The sequence below is a fragment of the Mus caroli genome, chromosome 12, assembly GCF_900094665.2.
Source record: "Mus caroli chromosome 12, CAROLI_EIJ_v1.1, whole genome shotgun sequence".
NCBI lineage: Eukaryota > Metazoa > Chordata > Mammalia > Rodentia > Muridae > Mus > Mus caroli.
The window spans coordinates 23,578,697-23,593,676 of NC_034581.1; positions in this window are offsets into that span (position 1 = coordinate 23,578,697).

Sequence of the window (14,980 nt, forward strand, 5' to 3'; positions counted from 1 at the left end):
ACATGCTTGCTAGACAAAGAAATATTCATCACCAGTCTGGCTCTTGAAGGTTGAACAGATCTACTGGTGTTGGCACACTATGTATTCCAGGGAAGGAGGGAGGTCTGGAGAAGGGCTCCTGAGACCATGACTAGGGCTTGTATCTTACATCCTTCACAGTCATCAGAACTCCTAAGAGGGCTGCAGGGCACATGGCAGTCATGACCACGGAGGAGCACACTGGCTCTGGCATTAGTGGTGTGCTGGCAGCAGGAAGATGCAGGGGCAGCCTCTGGATAGAAACCCAGCCAAAGAAAATGCAACTGTCTTACATAAAGGCAGTAAGGTGAGTGGTGTGGCTCTTATTAATGGAAAGCACTGGCTCTTTAATGGAGCACTCCAGAAAGGGCTGTTCCTCTGCCTTCCTGGTCAGAGGACCCACCTCACGCTATAGCTGCAGCACCCTTTTGCCAGGTAGAGCCAGAGTTGTTCTGGCTCCCAGTACATGTAGAACAAAGGCTGCTGAGGTTTCCAAGTGCCCCTTAGGACAGTCACATACCAGTGTGTGACTTTATTTTAAGCTTAAAAAAATGTTTGCAGAACATAGAATTGCTGCGTATTGTTTAACAAGACAGGGGTGTCCAACCCTCTTCGCTCTGTTGTTTTAGTATCTCTCCATTGTCTGTCTCTGTCTTTATACTCTCTCTCTCTCTCTCTCTCTCTCACACACACACACACACACACACACACCTGAGCTTTTCAAAGGTAACGTTCAGAGAAGACATCCCTTTATCAGTAAAGCCTCACTCTGAAATGTGACCATACAACACATAAAGAGTTCTTTGTCATAAATACTGCCTAGGTAGCAGAACTAGAGAATCAGTGGTAATTCTATTATAGAGTCGAGAGACCTTGATCTGATTTCACCAGCAGGCCAACTATTTATAGAGTCATACACAGTCTGACTTTGCCTCCTTTCTCCCTGGGATGATGAAAGAGATTTGTTGTTGAACGGGCAGGAATACAGACTACACAAATGCATCATTCCTTCTGCATGCTACAGGGAGTCACATGTCCCCACCTAATTGCATCACTCAAGATCGGAACTTTGCTCTTAACTTCCTTTGCCTGAGAGTAGCAGGTAACACCTTCGAAATTATCCTTCAAACACCTAAGCCAGTCAAAGGCAGTATCCTGTCACTACCACCCAGGGACAGCCTAGGACAGTCACAGCTTCTCCTTATACAGTGCCCATGGGTTTCTCTTCTACTTGTTTGTTGGTTTAATGTGCTTTGCATCAGGGAACATTTTGACTGCTCACAGATCATCAATAGCTAGATGGAGGAAGCATCAATCAAACAGGTACTTATTCATTTTCTACAGCGGACACACCAGGTCTTCCTTCTGCAGTCTTCTGTACCCTCATCCTTCTCCACAGGGGCTTGCCCTCATTCTAAGACCCATTCCGAAAGGCCCTGCCATCCTTCAGTCTCAAGTTATTCTCTCTGCCTGGAGTCTATTCACTTTTCAGGGAGTAGCACAACTGTGAAGTCTCCTCTAAAGCTGCCCTAACTCCACAGGAAGAGTTAGTCTCTCTCAACTGTAATAGTTTGTATGTAGAGCAGAGTGTGCAATCCACAGCACATAGCTAGGTGTCTTCTCAGCAAGGAGGCTGCATGCCTTAAATCCCTGGAGAAACAGGAAATGCTTACTACCTGATTACCCAAGATGCTTAGTCCATGACCTGCATGGTACCAGGCCAAGGACCTACTTTGAGCTTGGAATGGAAACTCCTTGACTTCAGATCCACCTGCACAATATCTGTCCATTCTGCCACCAAACAGAAAATTCCAGATAAGTCACTTTCTGGCTTAAAATTTCAAAAATGACCCCTCAGCCACATACTTCTGAGTGCTATTTATTTTGAGCAAAGGTGCTAATGGACTTAGCAGTACATTTGCCTTTCATCAGAAACCAAATGCTAACACCAAACAATGTTAGCAGGGCACCATTAGGAGGGGAGAGAAACTAACTTAAAAAAAAAATACAGAAAACAGAAAAAGACAAAAAGGCAACCGAAGAACACCATCTATGCAGCATCCTGCTGAACTCAGAAAAAACTGAGCCTTCATCTCCGCTGTCTGACTTTTCTAATGATAAAAGTACAATCAAATGAAACAAGGTAGGCACAAATAGATATGAGAAATCATGTCACCACACTGTACCCTAAGGTACTCTGCTCATCTTTGTCACCAATGCCAAGAAAATCCTAGGAGAAGTCAGTCTGTTTGTCTTGTCCCTACTAGGAGGACCAGGCAGAGATCTGACTGCATGCTAGTTCACCATGTGTTAGAATGGCGGGTCACGTCTCAACAGCACACTAGGCCAAGGCAGTTCCATGTGGAAGAGATTTTATTGGGGAAAGAGAGTGGAAATAGTGGCAGAAAGAGAAAAGGGGGGGAGACAGAGAGAGAAAGAGACAGAGAGAGAGAGAGAGAGAGAGAGAGAGAAGGGTGTTCTCTTTATTTATATGGAGAATGATGTAATGCAGGTAAAGGTGGGAGGAGAACCAAGTGAATGTTGGGAATATGGTACCTATTGCCTTGGCAACAAGTCTGCAGGTTGCAGGTAGCGCTGTTGCCTATGTGATGTCATAGGTTTGGGAGATCCTAATGCCAACAGATGGAGGGAGAAGGGAGAGGATATCTCAAGAGGAAAAATTGAACACATGCAGACACAAGATGTCATTGACCCTTATGTGGGCTAGGTCTATCTACTGTCAACCTGACGTGCCTTAACAAGCCTTCCTGTTGATAGAGATTTGTTTCATCAACTAGTTCTGAGGAAGGACCCTCCCAGGGACAGATGCATGTGACAATCCCATTGCCACCATGCCTGTGTATCTCTGTAGTCTAATGTTGCAGATCTTTGATAACTGTAAGCTGGAGATGCATTGCCTTGTCGTAGGAGAACAGAACAGAACTGAATGTTTTTGGCACCATGTAAAACTTGTTAGAATATTAAAATAGAATCTGCCAGCTGTGTGTAAATGGAGAAACAGAGGAGAAGTGAGAGTCAAGCTACAGACAACTAAGATGAATGAAGTACAGGCAACCTGGCTCACACCTACAGACCCTCTTATGAAAGGGATAGAGGAAGGGAAGAAAGGGAGAGAGAAATGAGAGGGAAGGGCAAGGGGAAGAGAGAGAGGCAGGCAGGCAGGCAGACAAACAGACAGACAGACAGACAGACAGACAGACAGAGACAGAGAATATTACAACTGTTATCTGTAACTTGGTATGGCTCTCCATCCCATCTGGGGACTCAGTCGAGCATGTAAATATGTTTGGATAATTAAAAAGTATGTTCTTCTTGTTGGTTTATTGTAACTGGAGGTGAACTGAGCAAAGTTCCCCTAATCCCGTCAAGCCCTCTGCAGGAAGGGTCAGAGGTCAGCAACTGCTCCTAAAAAATGCTGTGTGATTGAATCCTTCAGCCCCTGAGCAGCTGATTAGAGATAATCTGGGGTCTGTCCCCCTGACATCAGGGGCTGGCAACTACCTCCTGAATAGACTTGCTCACCTATCAGGCTCCAGAGTGCTAGGACATACAGTCACTTTGAAACCAAAGTGAGAATTCAGTTTCCAATGGAATTTAAATTCTTCACAAGCATGAAGAAATTTTCATTTCATTGTCATGCAAAGGAGTGGGGAATTTAAAACTTGTTAGTCCAGATACTGTTGTTTTAAAGAAAATTATGGATGTGGTTTCTAATGCAAGGGAAATTGTGTGGCTTGACAAACACAGGCATGAGATGAAAGGTTTCATAGACTGTCCTTCCAGAGGGCAAGGAGGGAGAATGTTGACCTTGTGGTCACATGAGGATGCTGAGCAGGTGTGCACCAATCCAAATCCAGCCTCACACTGGAGAGAGTATTGCGTGTCCTGTGCACATTGGAGAACAACTCTTCATAGAACCCTGTCCAAACTTATATCAAACTTCAGTGCCCGCCTGTGTTGGGTCTAGTTGTTTAGAATCTGATCAGATGGATATGAACTGTGCTCTGTATACACATGTGAACACGTGTGTGCCCAGAGACCAGGAACATATGGAGGAGTCTGGCCTTCCTGGCTGATGGGGGCAGCAGAGAAGTAAGAAGCTCCAGAGCCCTACACCCACCTATGTGGTTGGGGGAGGGGCCAGAAACTAGTTACAACTCCAAGGGGACTTATTTCAATTAGCCAATACCCAAAATCATAAAATTGTAAACAAATAGACTGCAAGTTTCTCTTGTATTTTTAAAGAGAGTGTGACAGTATGCAATCCAGGCTGGCCTCAAACTTGTGAGTCTTCTGTCTTAGACTCCCAAGTGCTAAGATTATAAGAGTATACTACCATACTCAGTATTCAAAATCTTAATTTGTGTTGTTGTTGTTTTTCTATGCTTCTTTTCTATCCAGAAATAACTGCTTCATTCTTGGGTTCTTTTGCTACCTCTTCTCTCTGCCCACCCTGCACTGTTAGGGATGATCCCAGAACAATGAAGCAAGAAAGCCCACGCCTACCCACTTTATGGAGATACACCCTCTACAAACATTTGACCAGAAAGGGCATTGCTGATTTATTGATTATCCAATCCTGTTTTCCAAAATATATATTTTAAATTGACATTATTGTTTTTCCTTTAAGTGATAAATGAAAACAAGAATTCAATTTCTTTAGAAAATACTAAGTTTTATGCAACACATCACAGATCCACTGCCCTGACTCTTTCTGGGCATTTCCTGTCTCTGACTATTTAATACTAAAAATAACCCAAGCTTCATATCATCTTTGAGTGGTATATGGTGAATTTTCTAGATCATTCTTGGGTGGAAATCTTTCCTGGAAAGATAGACACAACATGTGATTGGGAGAGGAAGTATGTCCCTGGAATAATTGACAAGCTTTGATCATGGATTGTCATGGGACAGTCACCAGCACTGATAATTAACTTTCTGAACTGGAAAGTCCAGTGATAGGAAAGCATGCTTCTGTACTTGGGGAAAGATAAAGATTCATATTGTCTTCACGATTCTATCAAACTGTTTAAGACGATGGGGCGTGTGGAGGACCACAAACACTCAAAGAGACTGGTGGAAAATGCCCCTGGATCTGATGGTACTCTGGTGAGGTTTGTAGTTTTCTAAAACTCTTCAGCAAGTTTAATATTATATTTTCTAAAAATTAATTAAAAAGATACTAAATAGAAAGTCTATTTGACTATTGATATTTAATTTTGATGGAGGAAAGGCTACATCCTTCCATTTCCAAATCATATTTAAAACTTAAATGAAATGGAGGGCCCTGGCCTTTGTGCCCTGGAACGGGGCTCAGGGTGAGCAGCGCCTCTAGAGGGAGAGCTGGTACTGCAGGTGTTTCTCAGTTAAGTTCCAGACGTGACCCTCAAACACCCCCTCAATGAAACATCTCTTCTTCCTTTATTAAATGCACTAATTAAATTATATACTCCTGATTTAAAATGTGCTTTCTTTAGTACTCAAAATCTCCACATGTCACGTTTCTCAGGGGAGGAAATGCTAGGTGGCATTTGCTACAGTGAGCCCTTGTGAGGAATACAGGTCCCCAGCCTCTGCATTGGAAGGGAATGCTGAAGCAAGCTCGCCTGGCAGACCCCATACCCCAGCACACCAGGAAAATGCTTTCTCTTTTTTGACAGTTTCACAGGTGCAAGGAAACCTTGGTCTCTTAGGCCTACTGGATTCAGGCTGTGTGTAAATTGGATTTTCTGTGTGGTATTATTCAGTAAAACAAACGAAAAACTAAAACACAAAAGCTAGTCAACCTACTTGCAGAAAAAAATCAGAACACCCCGACTCTTCCCAACCCGCAGGTCCTTTCCCTGTCTGTGTGTGTAGTTTTACTGTCCGGCATGACATCTAAACAGCATCTCTCTCAGAAATCACAGAGCAAGCCGACTTCTCTGGAAGCCAAGAGGGGCCCGGAGGGAGGGGCAATATGGAAAATAGAATCCTGTGTTTGCTTTCTTTTCCTTGCCTTCCCCGGACCGGATCCCCACCTTTTTTTTTTTTTTTAAAGAAATCCATCTTTTCTGCTTCAGTTTCAAATCATTTTAAGTCCAAGAGGGCTTCTCTTCCTTGCACACCCTGGATATTTCAAAGCGAGCCCATCTTCACTGCAGGAGAGAGTTTATTCAGGTGTTAGGAATCAGACAAGGGCTCAGGGATGCAAACTGGGGCTGAGACAGGGCCCCGCGAGTCTGGTCCCCTCCCCGCTAAAAGAAACATAACAAACCCCTAGAAAACAGTCCTCCAGTAATCTCCCTGCCTGCGCCAGGAATAGGGGTGACAGAAAGCTGCCCTCTCATTATAGTCCTGGTCTCAAGGTTAGAATTAGACCCTTAGGGTAAGGAGCTGTCAATTAGAGATAACTCCAGCCTGCTGTCTGCAACCGGGCTTATCTCCTAGCAACTCTCCTCATTCAGGCCACAGCCCTTGGCTCTGCCTGCAGCTCAAGAGCCATCTTGAAGACAACAAAATAACCTCCTCATTTTGAGCAGATGCATAAAGAATTCTTCTCTGGGTCCTTGATGGAGTCTCGTCCTTGATGGAGCCCGGGTGACATTCGACTAGCAACGGGGCTGGGGAGATCTGCAAAGAATTATGATTGGGCTTCCTTCCAGCTGCAGATGTTTCCATGGGAAGAGCACATGGAAGGGTCTGGCCAAGCAATCAGAGCATCTAAATTCAATCTGAGACTGGGTGCCTCCTTCTTCCAGATCAGAGCCTGGCATGTTTATGCAGGAGCCAGCGTAGTCTCTTTCTCCTGCCTACTTTCTGCTTAAGAAGAATTTGCCGCAGTTGGGAGTGCAGTGGCTCTGGTTGCCACGGGAACTCGGCCTCTCCTTTATTCACCATGGCAGGGCATATAGAGAGAGCCAACAAGCATAAATCGTATTAAGCGATGCACGGGGTTATCCACCATGGATGTAGGCAACATCACAGAATTTACTACTGGACCCTATACTAGGTGTGCAGAGAAAATCTAGGCTACAAATTCCTTGGAGCTGTCTACTCATTAGAGCTAGGAATCGTGCTGTTGACTTTTCTAATCGCAAGCAGAGTTAAGGGTGGCAAAATGCTGGAAGACTCTTAGGGGCTGGGGGAGAGGCAAGCCTTTTGATTTTTTCATCAGAGTGGAAAATGATAACAAAGGGATATCTAAGAAATGTAAAAAAAAAAAATGCCCAGTGCGCTGTGGGTGTAAATTAGATAGATGGTGTTCTTAGAATTGAAGATTTGACTTAACAAAACTCTCCTGGAGGACAACATCAAGGAGGAACACAGACGAGGAGCAGGGGCCATTTTTTACCGAAGCGGTTCTCCTTTTGCCCCTCCCCCACCGCTCCCCACTCGGTGCTAGGCGCGGCTCTGCAGCACTGGCTCTCCTATCCAGCCTTCCATCTCATCTCCTCTTCATCAGTGGAGGGACTATCTGTTTTGTTCGGCTGCTTTTATGTTTGTGAAGAACCCAGCACAATTTTTTATCAAGCTAGTTGGGTCAGAGGAAAGAGCTGTGTACAGGGGCAGAGGAGACAGAAGGAGACCGCCAGGCAGCTGCCATGCCGGCTGCTAGGCACTGTGGACACAGAGCTTGGTTCAGCTTTGCCGTGGCTTTCCTCCTGCCCTCCCTCACACTCAGTGCAGGGCTCATTAAGCTCCCCTGCTAGGTTTCCTATTAGGGCTTGTCAATATCCCAAGCTGCAGCATAGTTTCTGAAACAGGGGAGAGAAAGCTTGGGCAACTTCGAATAAATCTTTCCTGTGCTTGTCTGAGTGGGACATACACACAATTTTGTTTCAAAATGGAGACTCTAGATTTTAATTTTAAAAAGCAGACGAACACATCACAGGCTATTCAGCATCTTAAAATTAAGCGCCATGCAGCTTGCAGAAATTAATATTTTCAGGTTGCTGAAGAAGAAACTGGGAAACTGAACCCTGTCAGATTCCGAATTGTTCTCACTAAGCAAATATACCTTAGGAGGTTTCTTTGATGTTATTTTCTTATGCAATCAAATCAGTGGTGAATATGCACAGTGCCCTGCATCTTTTAAAATAACATTTCTAATGGGCCATTCTTTACAGGGTAGAGGCTACCCCTGCACATAGAGCATGCTGGTTGGCATTACATTTGAATATAGTAAAGAAAAAATGACTTATAAAAAGAAGAAATATCTCTAGCAATCAAAGTTTACTTTATTAAACAGCAGATTGGCAATGTCTCCAGGATTCTTATGTGGACTGCCATTGCTGGTTGCCTAGGAGATGAGGGAACTTAACTGCTTCACTGCCACCGGACTGCGTGGATGCTTGCAGCGTGGTCTAGAAGCTCACAGAACAGTCCCCAGATCGGGAACATGCATCCACAGACAGCACTTGCAAAGGCTTTTGGCCAGTAAAAAGATTCCAAGATAGGGTTGCATCTTAAAAAAATTGACTTTTTCTTCAGTTTCTGAATGTTTTCATTGCTGAGTTTTATTTGATTTTTGTGTATATGAAATGGAGCTATGCTAATTACCTTCAGTGCTTGGTTATTCTTCCCCATGGAGTGATTTTTGAAGAATTATGGGTGTCCTTATTTACTCCAGATCTGGGTTTAAGAAAAGCAGGAATTGATTTTGTGTGTGTGTCCTATTTCTATTTTTTTTAATGATGCTTTGAAATAATGTGAATTGTTATCATATGTGCCATAGGACTGTCCTCCATCACCATCCTATCTGGCTTAGGGAAAACTGCATTGCAGCCAAGCATGGATCTGGGGGGAGAGGAGGCCAGCCCTTGTCCTGTGGGCTGAGTGACCTTGGTAAATCACACATTCCTGGGCCTAGGTTTCTGCCTGTGGGGGAAGAAAGGAAGCACAATCAAATATTCAAATACAAACCCTGATATGCAAATATGGCTCGTTCTTGCTCTGCGTCCCTGTGCATTTGGTGAGGCCTTAGAAACGGTGCAACTGATCTCATTCAGTAGAACTGCCAGTCTTCCGCAAGCACGAAACACGGTACGTCGTTGGCTTTACCGCTTGAAGGTTTATATCTGACTGTTCCTGTGTTTCCATCCAGCAAATCTAAAAGCAGCCATTATTGAAATAATTCTCTAATTTTGCAGACTGACTTTTTTATGCCCTGTAGATGATTCTAACTACAGGAAAGTGCCTGAGATTAAGAACATTATCTCATAGGGGAAAAAATCCTTCCTTTAAAAATATTTTGTTTACTTAAACAACGGATCTCAGGCCTTTTTCTCATCATCTTTGATAACGCTTTTTTCTCAACCATGTTAGTAACATTCTCTTAACCTTGAAAAAGAGGTCCCAAGCCTGAGAAACTATATTCACAGCCAGAAAGGGGATCTGGGGTTTGACAAGATTCAATGAGCCAGGAAAACACAGCAAAGGAGGACACTTGACCTCAAAGTATAGCTTAGACTTTGTTCCCCTTTCTAATTTCTCCTTTAGAGAGAATTCTGTTCAGAAGATGTTTCCTCTATTCAAGACATGGAAGGAATAGAAAATACAGTTTAAGGAATTGGACTGAATAGATGGCTATTCTCTTGGGAGGCGGACAAAAGCTATGTAATCAAAACACCAGCAACTTCAACTTATTCTTTATTTCTAGGAAAGGACTTGTGTTGAAATCTTGCATACATACATAAGTGCATACATACATATACACACATACATGCATACATCTATACATATACACACAAACATATACAGACATATACAAACACATATACATACACAGACAGACATACATACACGTACATACATACACACATATACACATGCACACATTGTATACATACATACATACAAACATACATACATATATACATACACACACACACACACACACACACGGTGGGAGGGGGAGGGCAGCTAGCAGATTAACTGATCCTAACAATATCAACATTTCTTGAAAGTAGTTATCCAGACTCAGTCGAGGCTCTGTGAAATATGAAATTTTACATATCTCACCTAAATACACACCAAGCTCTAATTTCCCCCCACATCATGTGACTCAATGATAGAGTATCCCTAAACAGATCCAAAACGAAGCTTTTGAGTCTGGCTCAATGCACTAAAGCATGTGTGTGATCAGAGAGGGAGTCTAGAAATGGTGACCAGGCTGCTCCTCTAGTTTAACAAGGTTTCTGCCGACAGATCGATGGAGCCAAGCCACCAAAGAACCTCTCAGCCTTATACCGTCGATGCTTTGGACTTACCATCGCATCAGAGACTTCTCTGTGAAGATCAATCTTGGTTTTGAATTCAGTGTGGGTGAGGGGGGCTGCTGACTCAGGGAGCCTGAGGGAACCAGGGCCTGCTGCTAAACAACAGCCCGTCCCCAGCAGGACAAACACACAGAAGGCAGAATGAATGGCCTCATCTACACGCCAGCTATTTGATATGCAGATCGGGCCGCAGGCCTCTTCAATAGCTGAGCACTCCATAGGCAGCAGGTGCAGCCCAAGTGAGTGGCCTTCCCTCCTTGAAAGAGCTGGGCTGCCTCCCTCTCTCCCTCCAGCCCTTAACTGTTTCTGGAGCGCTATGATCTTCACCCCTTTTAAATGTAGACGATCCTTTTACAGGCTGGATAGACCTTCTACTTTTCACTCTGCCCCTATCCGTAAGCCTGGGCATGAAGCCACAGGAGCGACAAAAGAAGAAAATCTGCCAGGCTCTTGTTAATGATGGTACAGCAAGGCAGGAGAGCTGGGAGGTCAAGCCACCAGGCAGTTACCAGCCTCCATCACCCACAGCCTGTTCCCATGTCTCCTGGACAATAGATACAGACTCTTATATCAGAGTTTTCTTCGCCATTTGTGCTGGAACTAGAAATCCACGTTAAAGGTGTGTGTGTGTGTGTGTGTGTGTGTGTGTGCGCGCGCGCGCGCGCGCGCATGCGTGCGTGCGTGCATTTGATAGAGTCAGGGATACAGAGACAGAGAGACCAATTGCACATATACCTGAGAGATCCACTGTAAAACCTTCAGTGTGTTTCTTCAGGAGCCGACTGCCTTTGTTTTTGTGTTAGGGTCTCTGAATGACACACTGCACCCTGGCTTCTAGATTAGAGAAGACTAGCTGGTCAGTGAGCTCTGGAGATGCCCTGGTTTCTGCATTTCACCTGCTGAGATTACACACAGGCATGCACTGGTGCCCTCAGCATCTTGATCTGGGCTCTGGGGATAAACTCAGCTCTAACACACGCAGAGCAGTTTCATACTAGGTTCCAATCAGTCACCCCCGGTGGAGGTGGCAGGCACTGACTCTGTACTGAGGACAGGTAGGTGATTCTGGAAGGTGCCTCTGTTGTAAAGTGCTTGCTCTACATGTGTAGGGTAGGTTTGATTCCCTCTAGCCCACCACCAAGATCCAGTATATTTAATTTTTCACCTTTTAATATCTTCATGTATTCTACACTAATAGATCCTACAGAATTTAGGCTAGGGTGCTCTACAGATTCCAGATCTGAAATGAATAACTCTTTCATTTAGCTAATAGCTGTAGAACAGCTATAAAGCTGCATAGCTGACTCTCAGAACATAACCTACAATGCAGACAGCTTGAATAATAATAATGTGCACACAACAGCAAAGCAAGTTGAGATGGGCAGAGTCCAGCAAGTCAATGGTGCATTGGGCACTGTTTATACCCTAGAGAATATTTACCAGTATTGAAAGCCACTGTTAGGGGAATATTTGCTCTATAGGAACCCTAACCTCCAGGGTGGACTTAGGGATAGAAAAGGCCTCTAAGAGGAAGTAGTTATGATTTCTTTGCTCTAAAGACTGCTGTCCTGACCACCATCCCTTTAGGAAGACCTGCTGGGGAGTTCCCCTTCTCCTGCCACACTGAGTTCTTCCACCAGAAAGAGGCTGTGTGAGAACATCAGGAGCGCCCTCAACAGAAACGAAAACAGTCCACATATTAGCTGTCTCCCAGGCTCAAGTGCATGATTTTCCACTGAACCTGATGCTTTTACATGCAGCTCCAGATACCTCAGAGGGATGCTGAGGCAAGAGGATTCCTTGAGTCTCGAGTTTGGGATAATCTAAGCAAACAGCTGGACAGTATGACCCTAAGTTAAACATACTAGGATTAGTTTGCCTTAAAAAACCAAAATAAACAAACACCACCACCAACATCAAATCCACTGCTGTCTAAAAGAAGTGTGAAGAAGGTCTTGGAGTCCAAATATCTGACCACTGAGTTGATTTTTTTTTAAATAAATAGGAGCAAATATTAAAGAAGAGGAAATAAAGTCAGGGCGAATGCCAATGTGTTCCTGATACAAACATGTAATCTTATTACTCTAACATGTACAGTTACACTTCTAAATGAAGATTGCTTTTTCCATTTTTATAGTTAAGTTCAATATTTATTCACCCACGTAAAATGTTGTCATGTAAAAGTATTCATTCATAATTACTCAGTAATACTGGAGAAAGGGGACTGTCAGGTAGCTCAGTGGGTAAAGGCCCTTGCTGCCAGGCTTACGACCTTGAGTTCAATCCTTGGAACAGGGTGAAAGGAGAGAATCAACTTCCCTAGTTGTTCTCTAACTTCCACATGTATACAAAAACTCTGCATGACAAGTGTACAAATGTGTATACACAGACATGCACATGTAGGTGCATGAGTGTGTGTGTGTGAGCACACTCAAAATATAAAAATCAACAAGAACAACAAAAAAAGAACCTGAGTTTGGTTCTCAACACCTATGGGAGAGAGCTTAACTCCAGCTCCAGGAAATTTAAATTCTTTCTCCTGGCTTACATGGGCACATACACTCATGTAGTGCATATTTAAAGAGACGCCCACACAAATACATATCTATAAAAACAAAATGAACCTTAGAAACAAGCAGATAAGCAAACAGAACCTGAAGGGGTCATGGCCTAAATCACTTTACCATCCCAAGTAGCACCTGTTGGCTGCTCAGAATGTGGTGAAGCCTGGGACCGGAGAGTCCCTATTAGTCATGGACTGATCGACTTTGGTTCCTCTGTCTGGTTGAATCATTACAAGGCTACAGAGAGCATTAAAGCACCAGCAATGAAAAAAATCTGTGGACAGCATCCATGAACTGGCTCTTCAGAAGTGGAGTGGGCAGGGGGGCTCCATCAGCTTCTGAAAATACAGGAATCCAGAAAGAGCAAATTAGAAACAATGTGTTTCCCTTAACTTTCTGTCTTCTTATTTTTGCATTTGTCCTTGAGAGGCTGCAGTCCTCTGAGTGAAGTCACAGCCCAAACATGCAAACCCACAGCAGACTCATAGCACCTTGAAAGCCATGACAGCAGGCAATGCAAGCGTGGCTGGAGCAAGATGGCAGACTTTAGGGCAGAAGCCAGGGCTCTTCTCTGTGAGCTGCATACCTGCTTCCACCATGTCCTCTGTATTGAAGGGAGGTACAGAGAAAGCTTTGCTGAGCAAAAGTGTTGGAGGACCTGAGTATGGAGCCAACAGGGACAGATTTCCTCTGAGCAGACAGGTTGCATCTGTGGAAATCTGAGATCTTCCTGCTCTGAAGGAACCTGATGATGTGGTCAGATTAGGAGATGGCCAGTAATCCCTGGTAAAGAAAACTACCATTGACTTATTTGAACTAAAGAAGAAAACTACCATTGATTTATTTAAACTGAACCTTGTGTTCGTCATGGGCAACACACTGAAATCCAAACAGTGAACATGGTTTCTAATTTGACTGCAAACACACAACTATGTCCTAAAATCACACCTCAATGCATATAATTCATTTAAAATGACTGCATGAATCCAGAACCAAAATATCTTAGATAATTATACTTATTTGGACAATATTACCACGAGGGTAAAACCAAGGAAGGGAGTGTATGTTCCTACATTCACCATGCCAGTGGAGAACATTGAAACAAACAGTAGAAAAATGAGACATGGAGCTTAGACCTGTAAACTAGCATGTGGGAGGTGGAGTCAGGAGGATCAGACTCAAGCATATCCTTGCCTATTTAGTGAATTTGCCTGAAGCCAGAAGGGGAGATATGAGACCCTGTCTATAAAATAAAACAGAACAGTGGAGCAGACAGTGGAATGTCTCCTTGAATCCACATCCTAGAAAAATCATTTAAGTCATTTTTGTTGAATCCAACATCTACGATATGTTCACTTCTTAATTTCCTCACTACTGGGAAAGTTCAGGCTGAAATAAACCAAGGGCCCATGTTTTCAGATGTGCAGCACACTATCCAGAAGGAGTATCAGATGATGAGAATCCCACTTTGAAGGGTACAGTAGCCAGCTCCAGGTGAAAGCCTTCCAGGGTCTGAAGGGTCAAAGTGAGATCTGCTGGCCAGGTCCACCTCTCCTCCTCCCAAGATGAGGCAGTTTTTGTGCTGTCCTTTAATCCAAACACTTCTGACAAATTTGGCATAATATCAAAGCATATGCTTTGCCAACAGTTCTTTTTGTCTCTTTTCCTCAAAATCAATGCTGGTGAACTTTAATCAAGTCCGCATACTCTCCTCATTTTTGATATTTTACTTCTCCTCTCAGTTCTCCCTGTGGTTTGCTAGCTCTCTCTAGGTACAGATTATAGCTTGAATGCTGTTTTGTGGGAATGGTTCAAGACTGGACTGAAATTTTTACACATGTCCATTTTGTTATTTTATTCTCCAAAAAACCCGCTGAATCTAATCAGTGCTTAAGCACATGGATGTATAGCCACCATGTTGTTCAGGTTTGGTATAAGCAACCATTGCTGCTGTGAATTCATGACAGAGTTCAGTCCTGGAGACACTGTCTTGCCCAGTTCCCTGACCTCTGCTTACAGTCTTTGTGTCCCCTCTTCCTCAATGTTCCATGAGGCAAAGAAAGAACAAAAGAATGAAGAAAGAAAGAGAGAGAGAGAGAGAGAGAGAGAGAGGGGGGG